Here is a 21,853-nt window from a genome sequence, read left to right as displayed (position 1 = left end):
GAATTTTGAAAAGAAAAAATGAAATAAAATGCTAAATCAACAATGTGTCACAATTTTTGTTCAGTAGCAACACAGTGTGTTAAGACTTTTAAAGGTGCCCTAGAATCAAAAATTGAATTTACCTTGGCATAGGTGAACAACAAGAGTTCAGTACATGGAAATGACATACAGTGAGTCTCAAACACCATTGTTTCCTCCTTGTGTAAATCTTGTTTGTTTAAAAGACCTCCAAAGAACAGGCGAATCTCAACATAACACCGACTGTTACGTAACAGTCGGGATCATTAATATGTACGACCCCAATTAGGGCTGGGCGATATATCGCATGCGATTCTCACGCGCATTTCGTCAGTAAAGCCGGTTCCCTGAATCGGCTTTACTGACGAAAAATCGCCATCACCTGCTTTCAAATGGAGCGCCATTTAACAGACAGAGACGTAGTTCACTGATAAGCCACGCAGATATCGCGTTCATTATCGAAGGCGATTCATCTGCGATATGAACGTGATATTGCGTGGCTTATCAGTGAACTACGGCTCTGTCTGTTAAATGGCGCTCCATTTGAAAGCAGGTGATGGCGATTTAGCGGTAATCAGGGAACCGGCTTTACTGACGAAATGCGCGTGAGAATCGCATGCAATATATCGCCCAGCCCTAACCCCAATATTTGCATATGCCAGCCCATGTTCAAGGCATTAGACAAGGGCAGGCAGTATTAACGTCTGGATCTGTGCACAGCTGAATCATCAGACTAGGTAAGCAAGCAAGACAATAGCGAAAAAGGGCAGATGGAGCGATAATAACTGACATGATCCATGATTACATGATATTTTTAGTGATATTTGTAAATTGTCTTTATAAATGTTTCGTTAGCCTGTTGCTAATGTACTGTTAAATGTGGTTAAAGTTACCATCGTTTATTACTGTATTCACAGAGACAAGAGCCATCGCTATTTTCATTTTTAAACACTTGCAGTTTGTATAATGCATAAACATCTCCATTCTTTATAAATCTCTCCAACAGTGTGTAATGTTAGCTTTAGCCACGGAGCACTAATCAAACTCATTCAGAATCAAATGTAAACATCCAAATAAATACTATATTACTATACTATATACATGATCCGAAGCATGCATGCAGCATGCATGACGAACATTTTGTAAAGATCCATTTGAGGGTTATATTAGCTGTCTGAACTTTGTTTATGCAATGTATTATAGTCGAGAGCTCTGGGGGCAGGGAGCATGAGATTTAAAGGGGCTGCAGCCTGAATCGGCGCATAGTTAATGATGCCCCAAAATAGGCAGTTAAAAAAAAAAAAAAAAAAATATTTAAAAAAAAATCTATGGGGTATTTTGAGCTGAAACTTCACAGACACATTCAGGGGCCACCTTAGACTTATATTACATGTTGTGAAAGAACATTCTAGGGCACCTTTAAATTAAATTCAATTGAAAGTAAGTGAACAATTTCACCTGACTCTTTCTGTTTGTTCGTTCAATTATTATGTTGGGTGCACCCTCTAAGCCAGTGTATTCAGTGTAAGCCAGTCTAAGCCAGTGTCCAGTTTGGGGTATGCGTACCCCTGGGGGGACCTGAGGTGACAAAAGGGGGTATGTGAACAAAATCCTTTCAGGTCTCAATGGCTTCTTCCTGGACCTCATCAACATCCTCCATGTCCACTTCCCCAACATCTGACTCATCTTCATCTTTGGTGTCACTGTCTAACCTTGTTGAGGATGGCTCTTTGTCAGGCTCAAAGAGTCGTAGGTTTGCCCGGATGGCCACCAGTTTTTCAACCCTTGCATTTGTGAGCCTGTAGCAAACCTTTGTGTGCGTGTTCCCAAACAGTGACCAGTTACGCTCAGAGGCGGCAGATGTTGGTGGGATTTTAAGGATAATAGAGGCTACCGGTGCAAGGGCCTCAGATCCACAAAGTCCTTTCCACCAGGTAGATGCAGGTATATGCTGTCAAGACAGCCATATCCCATCCCCTTCCCAAAGGCCTTGTTTGGTACGGTACTTTGCCAGACTGCCAAGAACTTTGCCTTTATCAAGACCCAGATGGTGAGACATGGCAGTTATGACAGTGTAAGCACTGCTGATCTCTCCAGCAGAGAGTATGATTTTCTCATATTTTGGGTCCAGCATGTATGCTGCTGCGTGTATTGGCTTTATGCAGAACTCTTGGCACTTCTCCACTGATTTGACCACTGCAGTTTCCTCTGCTTGGAGCAGAAGGGAAGCAGGTAGAACAGTTTGAATTTCTTGTTTAAGCTCAGCAAACAGACATTTAACATCTGACAAGATGGCATTATCACCTTCAATCCTGGCAATAGCTGCTGCTATTGGTTTGAGGATTCTCAGGCTGAGTGAGAACACATCATCCAACAGGATTCTTTTGATGGGACTTTCAATGGCTGCAGTCTGGGATATGGCCATCTCTTGCAAAGACCCCTTCCCCTCTAGCAGACTGTCATACATGATGACAACCCCACCCCATCGAGTGATGCTATGGAAATAAGCTAGATGAATAAATACTCCTTAATCAGCATGCTTGCTCAAACAAACTATAACCTAGTACACTGTATACAGTATATATTCTTCCACATTCTGCTAGCCAGTTTTCTGTTATCATACAGAATTACTGTACCACCCAAAAGTTTGGACATTACTATTTTTAAAGTTTTTGAAAGAAGGCTTTTTGAAATAAATAAATTAGTAATATTTTGAAATGTTACTACAACTTCAAAATACTGGTTTTCTATTTTCAAAATAATGTTTTTTCTAACTTATTCCTGTGATCAAAGGTGAATTTTCAGCATCATTACTCCAGTCTTCAGTGTCACATGATCCTTCAGAAATCATTCTAATATGCTAATTTATTATCAATGTTGAAAACAGTTGTGCTGCTTAATATTTTTTTAGGAACCCGTCATACTTTTCACGATTCTTTGATAAATAAAAAGTTAAAAAGAACAGCATTTACTTTCAAATTGAAATCTTTTCTAACTATATAAATCTTTATTATCACTTTTTATCAGTTTAACACATCTTGATGAATAAAAGTATTAATTTCTTTATAAAAATAAAAAAAACAAAAAAGGGAAAAGAAAAGAACAAAAAATGACCCCAAACCTTTGAACGGTAGTGTATATTTTTACAAAAGATTTCCATTTTAAATAAATTGTTTGTTTTAATAAATCTGTTCATTTTTTAAACTTCAAAGAATCCTGATACTTACACTCATCAAACCTAGATTTATTTTATCAAAAATCCTTCAGAAAACCTTCTAATATGAATGATTTCTGAAGGAATTTTGATCAAATAAATGCAGGCTTGATGAGCATAAGAGACTTTAACATTAAAAACATTAAAAATAGTAATGTGTCCAAACTTTTGGGTGGTACAGTAATTCTGTATGATAACAGAAAACTGGCTAGCAGAATGTATAAGAAAGAGCATCACAGCTTGAGCTAGCTACATGATAGCTAGCCTCATAAATTTTCAATGAAATGGTGCTAGCTTAAATTTAGATATCTGATTTACTGGCTAGCTAGCTAGCTACTGTATAAACACATTTTGCTATTTGCTAGTTAAACTATAATACCATAGATCAAATATATTTATCCAAATTTTATCATCAAAACTTACTTGACTTGATGTAGTCCTTGGGCTCAAATGCAGCAAGTGTGGCTTCTGTGGTAGTCAAGGCCTGGAAAATGGAGGGGAATCCCCCCCCTTAAGTGATATATTGAGGATTTTCGGGGCCCTGGAGAAGTTGAAATGCCCTGACATTTGTGCTTTTTTCAGTTGTTCATAAACATATTAATGGAAAAAGTGTCATTACACTGTATTGAGCACAAACTAGACTACCATAATATGTAAGGAACATGTATGTACATGTTTGTGTTTTTGAAGGAATAACATTTATGCGTGGTTATTGAAAAAAACAAAACTTAAGTCACTGAAATAAAGCCAAATATATATTAAATCTGTGTTCACAAGACTTCTGGGGTTGTAGACTCGAGCTTTCGCTTCAAAATGATGCAAAAATTATCCTGCCTACTCGTTTATATATAACAATGTATTGATTAAGTTTTTGTAAGACACTTTTTTGTCAAGAAACACTGTATGCGTGGAGGCGTGAATCATCATGGGTGATGGGTGATTCACACCTGAGAAGACAAACGAATCGCATAATGAGCTGTAATGACTTGCATAATAATGAGGCCTTTCAGTCAGGTAGGCTGTGAAAAAAACCCTGTGATCATGTCTCAAGCTCATCATGGTGTATATCAAACATACAGAAAAAAAACAGCAATACTGTGAAATATTACTACAATTTAAAATAACGGTATTCTATTATATACTTTAAAATATAATGTATTTCTGTGATGCAAAGCGTCTGAACAATTATGTTACCTCTATGGCATTTCATATAGCCTTTTAGCTTAAAAGCATGCACATTTGGAGAAATATTGATGGATTCTCATATGTTTGTCAATTTTGTATACAGAGGAGTAATATTTATTCAATATGTATTGTCATCACTATGAGCGCTGGATACTAGGTTTTCAATTCATACTTGCAGCCGGAGGGCGCTCTGTGCACATTCAGTCCACAAATTAATCTAAAGAAGAACAGGATATTCCAGGAACTAATGGCAAGTCTTCCAGAGGTCTCTAACCATGGTTTTAACATACAGATAAACACTTTTCAATGCAATAAATACACGTTTGAGACGATGTATACATGTATTGCCTCAGAATTTGCGTCTGAATAGCGCCCGCTCCGTGGGCGTGACCGCATTAGCAGATGAGCTAAATCACAGACGTCTGACGTGTCTCTTTTCATACAGATTACATAAACAGAAATTTTGTTTTTGATTTGACTTACACGATTTAAAACCTGACATTTCAACATTTCTTTAGACATAAGTCTAATTTTTTTGTGATTAGTATTCACTAAGTTACAGTTGCATATTTTTTTTATTGAACTTTTTTTTATTATTTAAAACATTATTTTATAAAGTTATTCATAAAGATTAAAAAAATGCACTGGAAAATCAATTTAGGGGGCAAATATTGTCCCTTAATGGTAAAGGTGTGACTGCAGTCGAAGTGGAAGAGAGGGGGTACGCAGAAGGATGGTAATCCCTTCAGGGGGTACTCCAAGCTAAAAAGTTTGGGAACCACTGCTCTAAGCTATATGAATTTCTTAGACTATTACCCCAGATAGCATGTAGTAATCGGCCCGAGCTCGAAATTGACTTTGTTTCCTGGTATTGTCTGATATGAATTAACTAACGTTACACGTTTAATGTAGCGAATTTGTCAATAACATCATATCTGCGGAAAAACCTAATACAATAAAAGTGCCATATAAGACAGAACATTCTCTAATATGTATAATATCAAATCTATTTAAAAGTAATGTAGCAATTCATTCTTTTATACGCTTTCATTTATTTGAAACGCGCTTCACTGCGCACAGGTGATTCATTCATGTTCATGCACACGGCGGGGGAGGGGTCTTGTACCTGTGGTAGTCGGTGATATCCGCCATGTTTGTGCGGTTTGGACGTGAGCAAAACAATGGATTATTTACCAAGAGATTAATGTATGGGGTCATGTCGAGAAAACAGTTCTGCTAAGCATCGACGCACATTTACATTTGTAGTATGTTTACTTTGCAGACGCTTAAAGGAACTTGCTAAAGTTAAATTCATGCGGCTGCTGCGATTGCGGCTTTCTTGTCTGCAAAGTTTCAGTATGCCACTACAGCTAATAAATGGACGAAATTTTTTCCATCTTTGATCTAAGCATTGATATGTGGATCTCGAGTGTTTACGCTGCACTAAACTTTGACGAGCAACACTCTGATCTGCAAACAAAGAGCTGAGGAAGAGGATGATGGCGGTCCTGCACAAGAAAGAGCAGGTTTGTTTGTTTGTTTTTAGTTTCCACGCTCATAGATTTATATAAATGCATTTGTAATAAGCAAAAGTTGTTTTATTCCATGTTTCTTCAAGAAGGTGAGTGAAGAGGATGTTTATACGGTCATAGATGATCATTGTTTTCAAATAACCTACAAATGCTAGTTACATAAGCTAGTTTCACTGATTTTTTTTTTTTTTTTTTTTTTGTTATGATGTGAATGTACTGCAATCCTGTGCATTAGTATGTCTGAGATCATCTTCAGGTGCTAAATGTAAGCAGATTTTACATTTACAGATGCTTATGACTGCTAAAACATGGAAAACACAATCACATCTTTTGTTGCTGCTAGCTGCTTCTTCACTCAGCATGTTAAGACGCACAGGAATTAGTGATTATTTCTCATAACATGCCATAAATTGCTTTTAATATTTCTCTGTTTTGTAGTAATCGAGTGTTATCGTCGCTGAAGAAATGGCAGATTTTAATCCTCAGACACAGAACAGTGCATGCCCTGAAGAAATAAGACCATGGACATCATCTTCTCTGACTGAACTAACAAGGAGGTGTTGGAGCCAATGAGAAAGCTGGTAAGTTCAAGTAAAGTTTGGCACATTCAGTTAGACCATGTAACCTTTATTAATAGATACTTGTATACTATTTGCTCTTTACAGGTGGAATGTAAACCTGAGTAAATGGCGCCACTTGATTATTTCTAAGTTTACTGAGCGATGTAAACTGCTGTCATCCACATCACATCATTGCTCTAACTAACGTTACCTGAAGAATCCTTTCAGTGTGGCAGATATTCGCAAGCGTCTGGAGCGAACTTATGCAAGTAAAGCAAAACATTTTCTTTTTTTTTTTTCTTATTTGATTTTGTAAGGATATCTTAACTCCCTCGGGTCGGCGGTCACGCCGGCGATACCGCCTCTTTTTTTTTTCTTACCAGTGTGAAAGAGAGTCAAAATACTCTGTCAATGTTGCACATACAATTAAGAGCTATACACCATTTTAATCTGTGGAATATCTTCTTTTATTTGGTGTACACTCAGAGTAAAAACAAAATGTTGTGCTTTTTGCAAAATAAAGAAAACTAACATGATGCGTGATCTGTCATCTCCCTCTGAACGAAGTCCAATCTGATAGTTCTCAGAAAATGAACTGTAACTTAGTGAATACTAATCACAAAAAAATTAGACTTGTGTCTAAAGAAACGTTGAAATGTCAGGTTTTAAATCGTGTAAGTCAAATCAAAAACAAAAATTCTACTTTAGGTAATCTGTATTAAAAAAAGAGCCATGTCAGACGCCCGTGATTCAGCTCATTATCCACTAATGCGGCCACGCCCACGCCCACGGAACAAGCGCTATTCAGATGTAAATTCTGAGGCAACACATGCATACATCATCTCAATCGTGTATTTATTGTCTTGAAAAGTGTTTATCTGGATGTTATAGCGATATCTGGCCTCTGTTAGTTCCTGGAGAGTCACATGGTTCTTCTTTAGATTAATTTGTGGATTAAAGGTGTACAGAGCGCCCTCTGGCTGCAAGTATGAATTGAAAACAGTATCCAGCGCTTACAGTGATGACAATAAATATTGAATAAATATTACTCCTCTGTATAGAAAATTGACAAACATATGAGAATCCATCAATATTTCTCAAAATGTGCATGCTTTTAAGCTAAAAGGCTATATGAAATGCCATAGAGGTAGCATAATTGTTCAGACACTTTGCATCACAGAAATACAATATATTTTAACATATATAATAGAATACCATTATTTTAAATTGTAATAATATTTCACCGTATTGCTGTTTTTTCTGTATGTTTGATATACACCATGATGAGCTTGAGACATGATCACAGAGGGTTTTTTCACACCCTACCTGACTGAAAGAGCTCATTATTTATGCAGGTCATTAAAACCCATTATGCGATTCTTTTGTCTTCTCAGGTGTAACTGACCCATTATTCATGATGATTCACGCCTCCACGCATACTGTTTCTTGACAAAATTCAAATCTCTATATTGTTTTATATGAAGGAGTAGGAAGGATAATTTTTACATAACATGAAGCAAAAACTCTGGTCAACAATCTCCAATACCCTGAAGTCTTGTGAGAACAGATTTAATCTGATTGATTTTAGCTTTATTCTACACCTCTCTTTCCAATGTCATATGAACGGCTCGTTTGACTTCCTGCTTCTATGAAACCACTCTCTCTGAAATATGCAATGTGCTCAGATTGGTTAGCAGGTTGGCAGCTGGCCCAGTGGATCATGATTCGCTGAAGCGTCCAGAAACGCCACGCCCCTTACCATTCGTAGTTAGCGCTTCAGAGGAAATGTAAATAATGGCGTCTATATTGCTGTATCAAATTGAGCCGAATCAGACCCAGATGAAGAGGAAAAAGCAGAACCTCTCCAATCGTGGCTTTTAAAGGACGTTTATGAATGGTATTTCATTTTGTATATGTGTCAAAGTGTTTAGATATGCTGTCACTGCTGTTTGTTAGCTTTCAATATACAGTTTTAGCCTGATTAAAGCTTTACTGTAGCCGAATACATAACTGAGTAGTCGCATTTTTGTAAAGGTAACGTTTAATTTATACCATGAACAACTGTTTGTCTATGAACATAGACGTTTGTTGGCATTTGTTGCACTAGAACTTAGCTAACTGGCTAGCAAAAACGAGTTGCTCTTTGTATATGTCCTTGATGCAACCAAAAATAGCAACAGAACTATACATTTAAAAGACATGTACAAACAATAAAACGTACTTACAGTTTGAAGCCAATAAACAACAGCTTCTGCTTTTAAAGTAGGAACTGCTTCATCTTTCAGTAATAGCCTTTGTGCAAATCCAACATTGAACTCGTGTAGATTCTGGAAGCTGTCTTCAGCGCTGCATCCAGTGTAGAAATACAGAAATATGTAGAATATATCACAGATTATAATGGGTTCTATATCTTTTGACACGTCGCATCGCGCAGCTCGCGTTCGATGTAAACAACTCTTCCGCTTCCATTATACTGTGCCACATGACCTCGCCCACTTTGTTGCGTGTTCCCGGGGGCGTGTTTATGTTAATAGCAAGGGTTTATGATATCACCAACCCGGGAAGAAGCTCGTTGTAGTCCAAACCGGCCATTTTTGTAGGCATTAAACTGCCATAACTTTAACAGACAATATCTCCGTTTGTATTGAACTTTCAGTGCTGTAACTTTGCAGATACTGTTTATGCTCCAGCAGCAACATTACACACTAACTAAAGTTAAAAAAGTGAAATCGCATGTAACCACATCTTTAAAATTTGTCAACACTAACTACCTTCATCATGGTCTTCACTGTATATACAATAAAGTTGGCTTGCTTGTTTAACATGTTAATTTTTGCTTGACTTTGAAGGGTATGCATGATGTCAACATGAAACGTACCGTAGCCCTCTGTGCTCCTCGGTGTACCTGTGAGGAGGACTCACAATTCTTCAAGAAATGTAAGTGTTCACTGCATTAACAGAACCGCTATTATCAGTGAATGTAATGGTCTACTTTTAGTCTACTGAGTGAAACTTACAGTTGGACCCTCTAATCTTATTTCAGGAGGCGTTGGAAGAGCCAGACATCAGTGATTCTGTCATTGTGGTCAACGAAAGCACAAGTCCTTCAAGCACTGCAGTTGTGATAGAAGATGATCTTCAGTTTTATAATAAAAGATTAATCTTCAAAAAAAAAAAAAAAAAAAAAAAAAAATCAATTGTACAGCTGAAGGTTTTTAGGTGTTATTGTTGTTTGTTTTTGTCTTTTGAGTTAGTATTTTTTTGTAATGAAGTACTGCAGAGGTGCCTGATCCTGTTCCTGGAGATCTACCTGCCTGCAGAGTTCAGCTAAGTTATTCAGCTCATTATTTTTCTAAGTACAACAGCAAAACTTTTTCCATTTACCAATGTGTTTAAAACATTAAGTTTGTCTATAGACCTTATGTAGCCCCGCCCCTTTTCAGCGTTGCGCTCGTTGTCTTTTGACTTCCGGTTTGTATTTCCACAGCGATATTAAATTTATGAATGAACTGCTTGTTTTAAAATCTTCCCGGTCTACTGACATTTGTTAAGACATCTGCTTTAAACATAACAATGCTCATGATAACTTTCATTAACTGTACAACAAGTAAATCCACATAACCAACTAATTATTCTTTGACAGCGATGCCATAGAAATGTACAGAGCTACCGCAAAACGGAAGTTCAAAGACAATTTTATAAACATGGCGGCGCGCTTGTTTCTCTGGTAAATAAGGTCTATACTTATACACAGAGTGTAAAATTAAGTAAATACCGGTGTATAATATGGTAAATATTTACAATAATTGTATAACAACTGCTGTTATTTGATGTAATATAGTTTTGTAATTGTTTTGTAAATAAAATGTTTTCATGCCAACCAGATCAAGTGAGTTTTTTTTTCCAAATGGACATATAATTGCTTTCATAATAATGTGATGTTTGTATAGATTTAAATAATGTTATTTATGTATTATAATTTATATAATTAAAATGTAAGTAAGCATTTTGGCTGGGTATCAAATTTAAATGAAAAATGTATGAACAGTATGGTAGATATATAAACGGGGCTGGACCGTTTCTGGCAAGCTGTGCGCATTTGCGACGGCCGATACCGGCTTGATTCCGGCAGCGTCGGCATGGTAACGGCTGCCGCGTCTGGCCCGGGTGTGTCTCATACGTTCTGAAAAGTGAAGCCGCGGGCTCTTTGATCGCCCCCTGGAGGCTGGATGCAGTACAGGTCATAAATCCCGCCCTCTCAATGCAGTCGAATGAGACTTCAGTGAAAACTTAAAAATAAATTATGCTTCAAATAAAACTTTCTGAAAGATGGTTTTGGTCATTTAAGGTAGTTGTTATCACGCTGATATATATTCAATTGTTCGTTTTTGTGATGATTTAGATTTTAGCTAGCAATTTGATGCTATAAAAACGGGGCGTGTCGTCGTGATTCGAAGTTGATTGACAGCTTGTCTGAGGACTGTCGGAGCTTCGAGGGGAGTTTGAAGATGTATTAACTAACTGTTAATTTTCGATTTCTTTGTTATTTAGCACCAACAAAATGAGTTGTTCAGCAGTAAACTGTACTAACTGACCTACAGGATCTGACGGATCACTGAACTTTTTTCTGTAACATTAAATGTGGGCGTTATAAGCTAATTAATAAATGTTATTAGTTAAGATAACACACCTAATGTTAACCATGTCGGGAAAAAGCAGGTGATCGTTATCTGGCAGTTACTTATTATTTTTATGGGTATAAAATAATAATTAGCAGGACAAAACTAATGATAGCTTACTCTAATTACAGCAATCGATCTCCTGTAACATTAGTTGAACTTGATTTAAAATGGCAGGACCGTTTCTGGCGATTTAGAGTTGTTTCTAGTGGCATATTATATTGATTTTATCTACTGAATTTGCTGTTTCAAAAATATTATTGCTCTAGAAACAGAATAGCCTATTATTTTATAGGTAGACTTTTAAATTGTGTATAATTTTTATAGTCTATTTAAAATACATGAATGATGACGCAGTCGTCTGGGCGGAAGTTTGATATCGCGACTCCGCCTCCGGCTCCACGACGATTCCTTCTGCGCATGCCCAGGCTCCAAACTTTTTTTTTTTTTGACGTATTGCGTAACGTGTCAGCGCCCATTCATCAGCCCATTTTGGCTTCAGTTCAATACAATGGAAGGAAGCGGCGTCGCGTCGTCCATCTTTTTTTACAGTCTATGGTCTGGCCCGATTGATTCGGCCCGATACCGGTTTGATTCCGGCAGTGTCGGCATGGTAACGGCTGCCGCGTCGGGCCCTATTGATTCGGGCCGGAATCAGGCAGTGAGTACACCAGGCAACCGACCCGATCGCTGCAGAAAGAAACGGGCCGAGTGGTTAGTCTCCGGCAGGCGAGAATCTAACAGGAACTGGCCCGAGTGTATTTTGCTATCTGGGACACCAATATGAATTTTCAAATAAACATTGACAAAGTTCACAGTTGTAAAATTGAACAGTTCACTCAATCACATTCAAAAATAAATCCTTGGAATTGAACAAGGCAAAATAACAGTTCAGAAGAAAAAGACTCGTTGAAAGGATTAGTTCAAAAAGTTTGGACGAATCGATTCAAAAGATTCAGTTTGGGGAATTCAAAGTTCTTTAGAATCGATAAAACTATTCTAAAGCAGTTAGCTCTTGAGCAGTTACTCAAAAACAAAACTCAGTTCCATTTAGGAAAAAACTAGCAGGCAATTAGAACTTTCCTACCCAATTCCACAGGTGTTGGTTTTCAACTCGAATCTCACAATCAACGTTCATCTCGCTGGAGGCTCGCCATCTTAAATCGTCACGCTGAAATGAACGCAGCTTCAGCATAGGACAAAAAACCTGACCTGCATGTGTTACAGGCAGTATTTAGTTCACAATACACATTAAATTCACTGCTTTTAGTTTAACAACAGTAAACAGTAGCACTTATTATCCTGTTCAGCATTTACTGCTACATTTCCATCATAATTCGGCAGCTTAGATAACATTGCGCTACATAAACGAACATAAAATCATTCGTTCAATATCATTAACAACACAATATGAACATTAAGAACTCATATACACATCTTTTAACCATTAAACTCTTTTAGCTTGTTAAACATAAGATTTTATCTGTATTTCATTCTGATAATGAAATACGTTTTCACTCTCTCTCAATTCAGTACACAATTAAACATTCATGAGAGTTTACACATCTCAAAATGTGTACTCACCAAATCCAAAGAAAATATGCCATATAAACTTTTCTGGTTTAATCTTCTCTTACGATTTTAACTTTTACTCAAAGTTACACTGCTGCTCTCACCTCACGCAGAGAAAATAAAATGGCTTCCCCCATACAGCAACTAGCGTGGTAGGGCGGGTCTTTAACAGAACCTCACATAATTGGACAATTACCGAAATGTCAATCATCGCACTGACATGCATTTCACTTTGATTTTAGATTTTTTCTTACACTTTTTACTAATTTCTGGTTAGTTTATTATTTTAACAAACTCTTAAATTATTTCCTTTTAATAATTAATTTGTTAAATTACACAGGGTTACACAAGACATTGATGAGCTGCCATCGCCAGAACCTCTCAGTCCTGTACATAGACGGTCCTGTACCATCAGATGACAGTGTTGTACAGCAGACAAGCGGACTTACGGTAAATGCCACAGTGTTAGAGATTTCCAAGGCAGAGCAGCCTGAACTCAGAAGGTCTACGTGAACAAGGAAGTTGCCCAGTTAAAGGTGCCGTAGAATGGAAAATTGAATTTACCTTGGCATAGTTGAATAACAAGAGTTAAGTACATGGAAATGACATACAGTGAGTCTCAAACACCATTGTTTCCTCCTTCTTGTGTGAATCTCATTTGTTTAAAAGACCTCTGAAAAACAGGCGAATCTCAACATAACACCTACTGTTACGTAATAGTCGGGATCATTAATATGTACGCCCCCAATATTTGCATATGCCAGCCCTTGTTCAAGGCATTAGACCATAGCTGCCAACTCTCACGCATTCAGCGTGAGACTCACGCAATTGACCCAATTCTCACGCTCTCACGCCACACCCCCATATTCTCACGCAGCAGTGCAGTAGTGAGGGGAGAAAAAAAAAATCGCGCCGGCGGGAGAGAAGTTTTTTCTTCAGACAGTAGTTGAGAGGAGCTCAAGTAAGTAGGCTGTCAAGGCTATTTTATTCAAAAACATCGGATAAAGATAATTTTTTTCTGTTTAATACTGACGATGTTGAGTAATTGGTCATAAAAAAATAAAAAAATAACTGATGATTTTTTTCCCTTGAGTCCGCAATTAGTGATTATAATGCTACCTAGCTTGTTTACAATAGCTTGTTGGATACTAAGTCACCCACACTAACATTGTGATAAGAATATGTGAACTGTAATAAGGCTAATAGATTTACTATTGTGTGTTGGGTTTTGCTCAATGTGTATTCATCGTATTTTGGTGAATTGGTTGTAAACAACTTCAAAAATATTCCAATAAATTAATGATTAATGATCAAAATTAATGATCAAAGAGAAACACTGAGCATAATGGCACAGTCAGTCTCCATGCTACAATAATAATATTGTCTCCATGCTACAATAATAATATTTCTTCTGTGTAACATTACGTATCCTTTTTATAAGTAAAATTTTGGCTGTATTATTTGTGTCCCCTTCAAAAATTGCTCTTAATATTATGTTTATTGTCCCCCCCTACTGTCAGATGAAATTTACGCCCCTGAAGTGGCCTTAACTACTATGTACTTACATCAAAAAATAAGTACAATGTACTTATTGGGTTCATATTGAATTGCAAAACACGTTTGCTGCTATTGAGGTGGATATAGGTAAGGTTGGGGAAAGCTTTGGTGGTATGGGTAGGTTTAAGGGTAGGGGTAAGGGTTAAGGGATGGGTCAACAGTGTAATTATAAATGTAATTACAGAAATTATTTACAGATGTAATTACATGCAGGTGTTTTTAAAATAAGTACAATGTAAAAACCTGTATGTACACAATAAGTGCATTGTATCAAATGATTAATTTAAATGTAAGTACATAGTAGTTAAGGCCACTTAATATAAAGTGGGACCTATAGTTTATATAGAATTAAGTTAGCATTAGCAGAGTTGTTGTTTTGCAGTACTGAGCACTTATTTTACATAACTTTATCATAAAAAACAGTACAAAAGCATTTTCAGATGACAAATATCTGGACATGCCTAGTAGTTAATGTTAATAATTGTTTTCTAAGAACAGAATGTCAAGTCAACCACATCCCATATTAAAATGATTTTATTTATATCAATCACAACTCATCAATCATGTCCAGATATTTGACTTCTGGTGGTGTCGGTATGGATAAATTTGAATTTTCTGTTATAGGATGTTATCTAAAGTGTCAGGGACAGGCAAGAAAAGAACGCTTGTGTCAATGTGGGCAGCTTATCAGCCCTCCAAGAAGTCCTGTGACCCTGAGAAGCAGCAGGAAAAGACACAGGAGGAACATGAAAGTCTATCTGAGACTTTAGAGCAGGAGACAGTTGAGCCCTCAGATAAAGCAGAGAGACCAGGCCAAAAGATTAAAGCCCAGAGCGGAGCTGCATCCTATCGATGCTCCTTTAAAAATGAATGGTCAGAAAAATGGCCATTCATAACAAAGGGGACACTAGGTACACATTATTGGTGCTCTGTATGTAGGATAGAAAATGCTTGCTGTCACTAGGGAATAGCAGATGTTGCTAGGCACATAAACAGCAAAGGCCATCAGGAAAAACAGAAGGCACTGCAATCCAGCAGTGGAATTCAGCAGTACTCCGTGCCAATTCCTTCTGTTGGGGCAATGACTGCTCAAGAAATAAAGGTTTGTACTGCACAGTGGTGTTATGTTTATATTGTGGAGGGTAATGATGACTGATTACATAATCTTATTTCCTAAAGAGTTTGGGATTTTTATATGGCATGTGTCTATTGAATTATACTTGACATCAATGCAACTGTATTTTGCAGACAAGGAGGGCAGAATTAAAAATTGCAGTGATGCTTGCAAACCATAACATACCATTGGCTGTCACAGATCTTGGGCCACTCATGAAAGAGTGTTTCAAAGATTCTGCAACTGCACAGGAGTACAAATGTGCAAGAACCAAGACCGCCTGTATAATAAATAAAGCAGTTGCTGCACATTTCAAAAACGCACTGGTAATGCTGATGAGAGAGAATCCATACACCCTCATTGCAGATGGCTCAAATGACACAGGTAGGAAAGAAATGTATTTACATCATGGTATTCACTGAGTTATAGCCATATTTTTGAAGATTGTAAGCTGCCTTTACTATGTTTGTTTGGTTTTCCCTAAGATAATTAGCTAATTATTTTGTCAATGCAGGAAGAGAAAAGATGAACCCCCTTACTGTGCGTGTGTTTGATGTGAACAAGGTAAGCCATCGGTTCCTTGATATGTGCACAACAAGTGGGACGAGATGTGGCACAGCAGAGCTTATCTTCCAAAAGATTGATGGACAATTACAAGAAAATTGTATTCCATGGTGCAACTGTGTTGGCCTCTCTGTGGACAATGCAGCTGTAAACATTGGACAACGAAATTCAATAGCATCTAGAATTCTACAAAAAAACAGTTGTGTTTATGTACATGGCTGCCCGTGTCATATTCTACACAACACTGCAAAGCAAGCAGGTTTTTCCTTTGCTGAGGTAAGAGAGTAGACTGAATATATGTTTAATATATAAGTGATGTACAGATGATGAATTTACTAAAATTATTAATTACAGGTGGCAGATTTTGATATCGAAGATATTGTGGTTGATGTGGGCTTTTGGTTTAAAGGCAGCACCAATCGGAAGGGCATTCTGGCAGGTATCTTTCCACCCAGCTCAACACAAATAATATAGATTTTAAGCAACTGATAGCAGTGTAAACATTCAACATGACCTTTATATAATTTTGGATTTAATTGCCTTTAAACAGAGTTTTGTGAGCTCTTTGAGTCAGAATATATGGAAATCCTTCAGCATGTCTCTGTGCGGTGGTTGAGCCTTGAAACCTGTGTTACTCGCATTCTCAGATTATACGAGCCACTTGCTGGCTATTTTAAATCCACGGGTAAGACAAATATCCAAATATGTGGTCTAATATGCTCTCTTGACATTAACAATATGTGTGTGAATTGTACTGTATCTTTATTTTCTCACTTTTTAGAAGAGAATCAACCAAGATTGAAGAGGCTACGGGGAGCCTTTTCAGATCCCATGACTGAAGTGTACCTCCTCTTCTACCAGGCCACCATACCAGTCTTCACCTCTCTGAATCTCCTCCTCCAGAGGGAAAATCTATTTATATTTTTATTGCAAGATGAGGTATATCTTGAAGGGATTGAAGCCAGTATTTTGCCTTTCAGGTTGCTCTAATGTAATATTTGGGTGAGATAATTCTTTCTTGAATATATATTTCAGATGATTAAATTCATCCGCAAGCTCTGCTCTAAGTTTATCTTGCCCACAGTACTACAGTCCCATTACAAGCTTGAGGCCATCCCATATGTGGATAAGGAAAACCATCTGCCTGGTAATTGTAATTTGAAGTACCATAACATTAAGAAAGTATATTAACAGTAAAAAGTCTGAACACACTTTTTTTTTTTTTGTATGTACAATAATTAAATACAATAAAGTCATTAATTGTAGACTCATATTTTTTGACACAAAGAAAAAGATAAGTCTCCAACAACTCCATTTCAGTCACTCACGTTCGACGTAGTTCATGGGATCACGCCAGGGAGCCAGTCATCTTCGAGTACTATTGAAAACGACTCAATGGAATTGGCGTGCATGATTTGCATCACACACTCCACCCCCACTGCGCGGGTATAAATACGGAAGTGGATGCATTTGAAGTAGAACTCGAAGATGACTGGCTCCCTGGTGTGAAACCTCTGTCAGTCGATACGTCGATATCCAGACTATATGTAAAATATTTTCTTTTAGAACTATAATGACTAAAAACGAATAAGATGAAGCTCAAGGAAAGGTGTGTATGTTAGGTGGGGTTTTTTTTATTATGTTTTTGCATTTCTAATAGGAAACAAACTGAGTGTCGGCTTCACCACCAGGGCTAGGCTCAACCATCTACTTGATGCCGGGGACATCACAGCCCATCAAGTACACAAATTCCAAACTGCAGCTCTGAAGTTCTTGGATGAGAGTCGTAGAGTATGCCCTACAAAAGCTGCCTCTGAGAGAACCCTTGCTGAATCATGCCAGATTTGTGGATATGAGGCAGAGGGCAGAATGTGGGGTGGATGATGCCCTTTACTTTGTGGAGAGGTAAAATGTATAGATTAATTTCTTCCAGATAGAAGATTTTTTCCAGATATTAATAATGAATACAAACTTGCTCTGTTCTAAACAACTACTCATTTTCACATTATATTTTGAACTAAAGTACAGTGCCTTGCTTAGTTCACAAGACAAAACAATAGCTGAATTTATTAAAATAACCCCATTAATAAGTATGTGAACCATTGATTCTCAATACTGTGTGTGGTCACCTGATGATCCACGACTGTTTTTGTGATGGTTGTTCATGACTCTCTTGTTTGTCCTGAGCAGTTAAACTGAGCTCTGTTCTTCAAAAAAAATCCTCCAGCTCCTGCAGATTCATCAGTTTTCAAGCATTTTTGCATATTTGAACCCTTTCCAGCAGTGACTGTATGATTTTGAGATTCATCTTTTCACACTGAGGACAATTGAGGGACTCAAACTCAACTATTAAAAAAGGTTCAAACATTCACTGATGCTCCAGAAGGAAACACAATGCATTAAGAGTCGGTGGTGTGAAAACGTTTGAACAGGATGAAGATGTCACAATTTTTCTTATTTTGTTTCAATATTATTGTTTTTCATTTAGTACTGCCCTTCAGAAACAACAGAAGATACTTGCATGTTTCCCGGCAGAAAAAGTAAGTACAATTTATCTTGATATTTGAATTCAAAAGTTTTCACACCCCTACTCTTAATGCGTCGTGTTTCCTTCTGGAGCATCAGTGAATGTTTGAACCTATTTTTAATATTTGAGTTTGAGTCCTCAATGTGAAAAGATGAATCTCAAAATCATACAGCCACTGCTGGAAAGGGTTCAAATATGCAGAAGATGCTTGAAAACTGATGAATCTGCAGGACCTGGAGGATTTTTCTGAAGAACAGAGCTCAGTTTAACTGCTCAGGACAAACAAGGGACTCATGAACAACCATCACAAAACATAAAAACAGTCGTAGATCATCAGGTAACCACACACAGTATTGAGAATCAATGGTTCACATACTTATGAATGGGATTATTTTAATAAATTCAGCTATTGTTTTGTCTTGTGAACTAAATGCAAACATCTTTTATGCAAAATATCTTACTCAGGACAGTACTAAACAAAAAATAACATGCATTTTTTATTATCCCTCCTATTTTATTAAAATAATTCTCATTTTCAGAGATTCTACAAGGGGTTCATATACTTTTTCATGCCACTGTACCCTTTCATTCAATACTTTTTGCAACCTCCTTTTGCCAAGATAACAGCTCTGAGTCTTCTTGATGAGTTTGGAGAACACCTGACAAGAGATCAGAGACCATTCCTTACATACAGAATCTCTCCAGATCCTTCAGATTCCAGCTCCATGTTGGTGCTTCTTCTCTTCAGTTCACTCCACTCATTTTCTTTAGGGTTTAGGTCAGAGGACTGAGATGGCCATGTCAGAAGCTTGGTTTTGTGTTCAGTGACACATTTTTGTGTTGATTTTGATGTTTGTTTTGGATCATTGTCCTGAAGGAAGATCCAACCACAGCCCATTATATGACTTCTAACAGGGACAGTCAGGTTTTGATTTTTTTATTTGATAGAATCCATTATTCCATGTATCTGATCAAGATGTCCAGGATCTCCGGCAGAAAAATAGGCCCACAACATTAAAGATACAGCAGTACATTTCATTGTAGCTGGAATCTGAAGGATCTGGAGAGATTCATGAAGGAATGGTCTCTGATCTCTTGTCAGGTGTTCTCCAAACTCATCAAGAAGACTCAGAGCTGTTATCTTGGGAAAAGGAGGTTGCAAAAAGTATTGAATGAAAGGGTATGATTATTTGTGAGCAGTGTGTATTAGAGAAATTTTCCCTAATATATTTTCCCTCCATTTTAAAAATTATTATTCTCCAATGAAAGGTTGGATTTTTGTAGATTTTTTAAATAAAAGATCAAAAGTATTAACGATGCAGATTTATTTTCACAGCCTTCTTTTGTCATATTTACCAAGTGTATGAATACTTTTGCAAGGCACTGTATATCTCATATGCAGTGTGTGCAATTTTCTAACTCTACACTTATTTCTCTTCAAAAAAAGGTATGTCCATCTTCTCCCTTATCACAGCCCACAGGAACATGATGCACTGGGGGAAGAGACTATCAGACTATGCCTTTGCCTAGATTGGAAGCAGACCCAAACATTGAGGGCTTCTGGGCCAATATGGCAAGTATAAAACACAAGGTTAGAAACCTTATTATTGTCTTCTTTAAAAACCCATGTTTAGTGACTTTCTGAATTTATTAAAGGTGTAACATAACCATGTTGTCCATATTTTACAGGTGACAGGGGTGGGTAGGTTTGAGAGACTCTCCACCATTGCTAAATTGGTGTTAGTCCTGCCACACTCCAATGCTGATGCAGAGCAGGTATTTTCGCTGGTGGGATTAAACAAAACAAAAACTAGAAACAGCCTGGCCCTGGAGGGAACACTGTCATCTCTAATGACAATCAAGATGGCAGACTTGGAGCCATGCTTCAGGTGAGAGCCATCCAAATCAATGATTAAGGCAGCAAAATCAGCCACCAGCACTTACAAAAGAGAACATATTAATCTGTGAACATGTTAATCCTATTTCTGTAAAATGTTAAATGTAATGTAAATCTCCCAAAAAATTCTGTACAGATACCAAATACTTTGACAATCAATATATACTTAATACACTTCTACTAATGCAAGGATTTTGTGTTTGTATTTTTTCCACACCAAGCCACGCCCCTACATAAGCCCCTCCCCATAACAAAGCCCCGCCCCCCAAAATCTCACTCTAAGCTGAACTCAAAAGTTGGCAGCCCTGTATTAGACAAGGGTAGGACATCTGGATCTGTGCACAGCTAAATCATCAGACTAGGTAAGCAAGCAAGGACAACAGCAAAAAATGGCAGATGGAGCGATAATAACTGACATGATCCATGATTACATGATATTTTTAGGGATATTTGTAAATTGTCTTTCTAAATGTTTCATTAGCATGTTGCTAATGTACTGTTAAATGTGGTTAAAGTTACCATCGTTTATTTATTATTTTTTTTTATTTATTTAATATGGACATAGCAATAACATTGGACAAACCAGATGCATTGTTTAAAGTGTTAGCACATGTGCTAATTTTCAACACCTGTCCATAGGGACTTTTACAACAAAAAACAACAACAAAAAAAACACATTATTAAACAAAACACGGCACAGTTTACACATGAGAACAACTTTGGCCCGATTTAAGCCACTTTTTGAGCTCTCTGGTGAAGATATTAATATTGCTCTGTAATTTGAATCCTGTGGGGAGAGAGTTCCATAGTGTCGCCCCTCTAAAAGAGAAGCTAGACTGTCCAAAAGATGTTCTAAACTTCGGGAGCACACAATCCCCACTAACTGAGGCTCTGGTGGAAGGTCTAAAAGAGCCCCGACGCCTCTCCATGAGGCCAGAGATCAGTGGTGACACACAGTTGTTCAAACATTTAAAAGTCAATTTCAAAATACTAAAATTTTCAAAGGTAAAAAGCTTATTGTAGCTTTTGTATGATATCACAATGATGCCATCTCATCCAAATAAATACTATACTCACATGATCCGATGCATACATGCAGTATGCATGACGAACATTTTGTAAAGATCCATTTGAGGGTTATATTAGCTGTGTGAACTTTGTTTATGCACTGTATTATAGTTGAGAGCTCGGGGGGCAGGAAGTGTGAGGATTTAAAGGGGCCGTGCGCTGAATCGGTGCATATTTAATGATGCCCCAAAATAGGCAGTTAAAAAAAAATGTATTAAAAAAAGAAAATCTATGGAGTATTTTGAGCTGAAACTTCACAGACACATTCAAGGGACACCTTAGTCTTATATTACATCTTGTGAAAGAACGTTCTAGGGCACCTTTAAGGCTGATTTATGCTTCTGCGACGGACCTACGCCGAAGCCT

At 37.3% G+C, this 21,853-nt stretch overlaps 1 protein-coding gene and 1 long non-coding RNA gene across 2 annotated transcripts in view; one reads left to right on the top strand and one right to left on the bottom strand.

The window, feature by feature from the left end:
• LOC125259789 (papilin-like) overlaps positions 1-21,853 on the top strand; it is a 192,080-nt gene that overhangs the window by 33,783 nt on the left and 136,444 nt on the right. The window lies entirely within an intron of this gene.
• LOC125259968 lies at positions 8,808-12,909 on the bottom strand. The gene is made up of 3 exons (XR_007182943.1): positions 12,773-12,909; positions 12,276-12,400; positions 8,808-9,622 (listed from the first exon to the last, which is right to left on the bottom strand). It is a non-coding gene; the product is annotated as an uncharacterized LOC125259968 (long non-coding RNA).

Source organism: Megalobrama amblycephala, linkage group LG24 (assembly GCF_018812025.1).
Source record: "Megalobrama amblycephala isolate DHTTF-2021 linkage group LG24, ASM1881202v1, whole genome shotgun sequence".
Classification (NCBI taxonomy): Eukaryota; Metazoa; Chordata; class Actinopteri; order Cypriniformes; family Xenocyprididae; genus Megalobrama; species Megalobrama amblycephala.
Note: the sequence above shows the minus strand (reverse complement) of the source record. Positions and strands in the feature narration are given on the sequence as shown.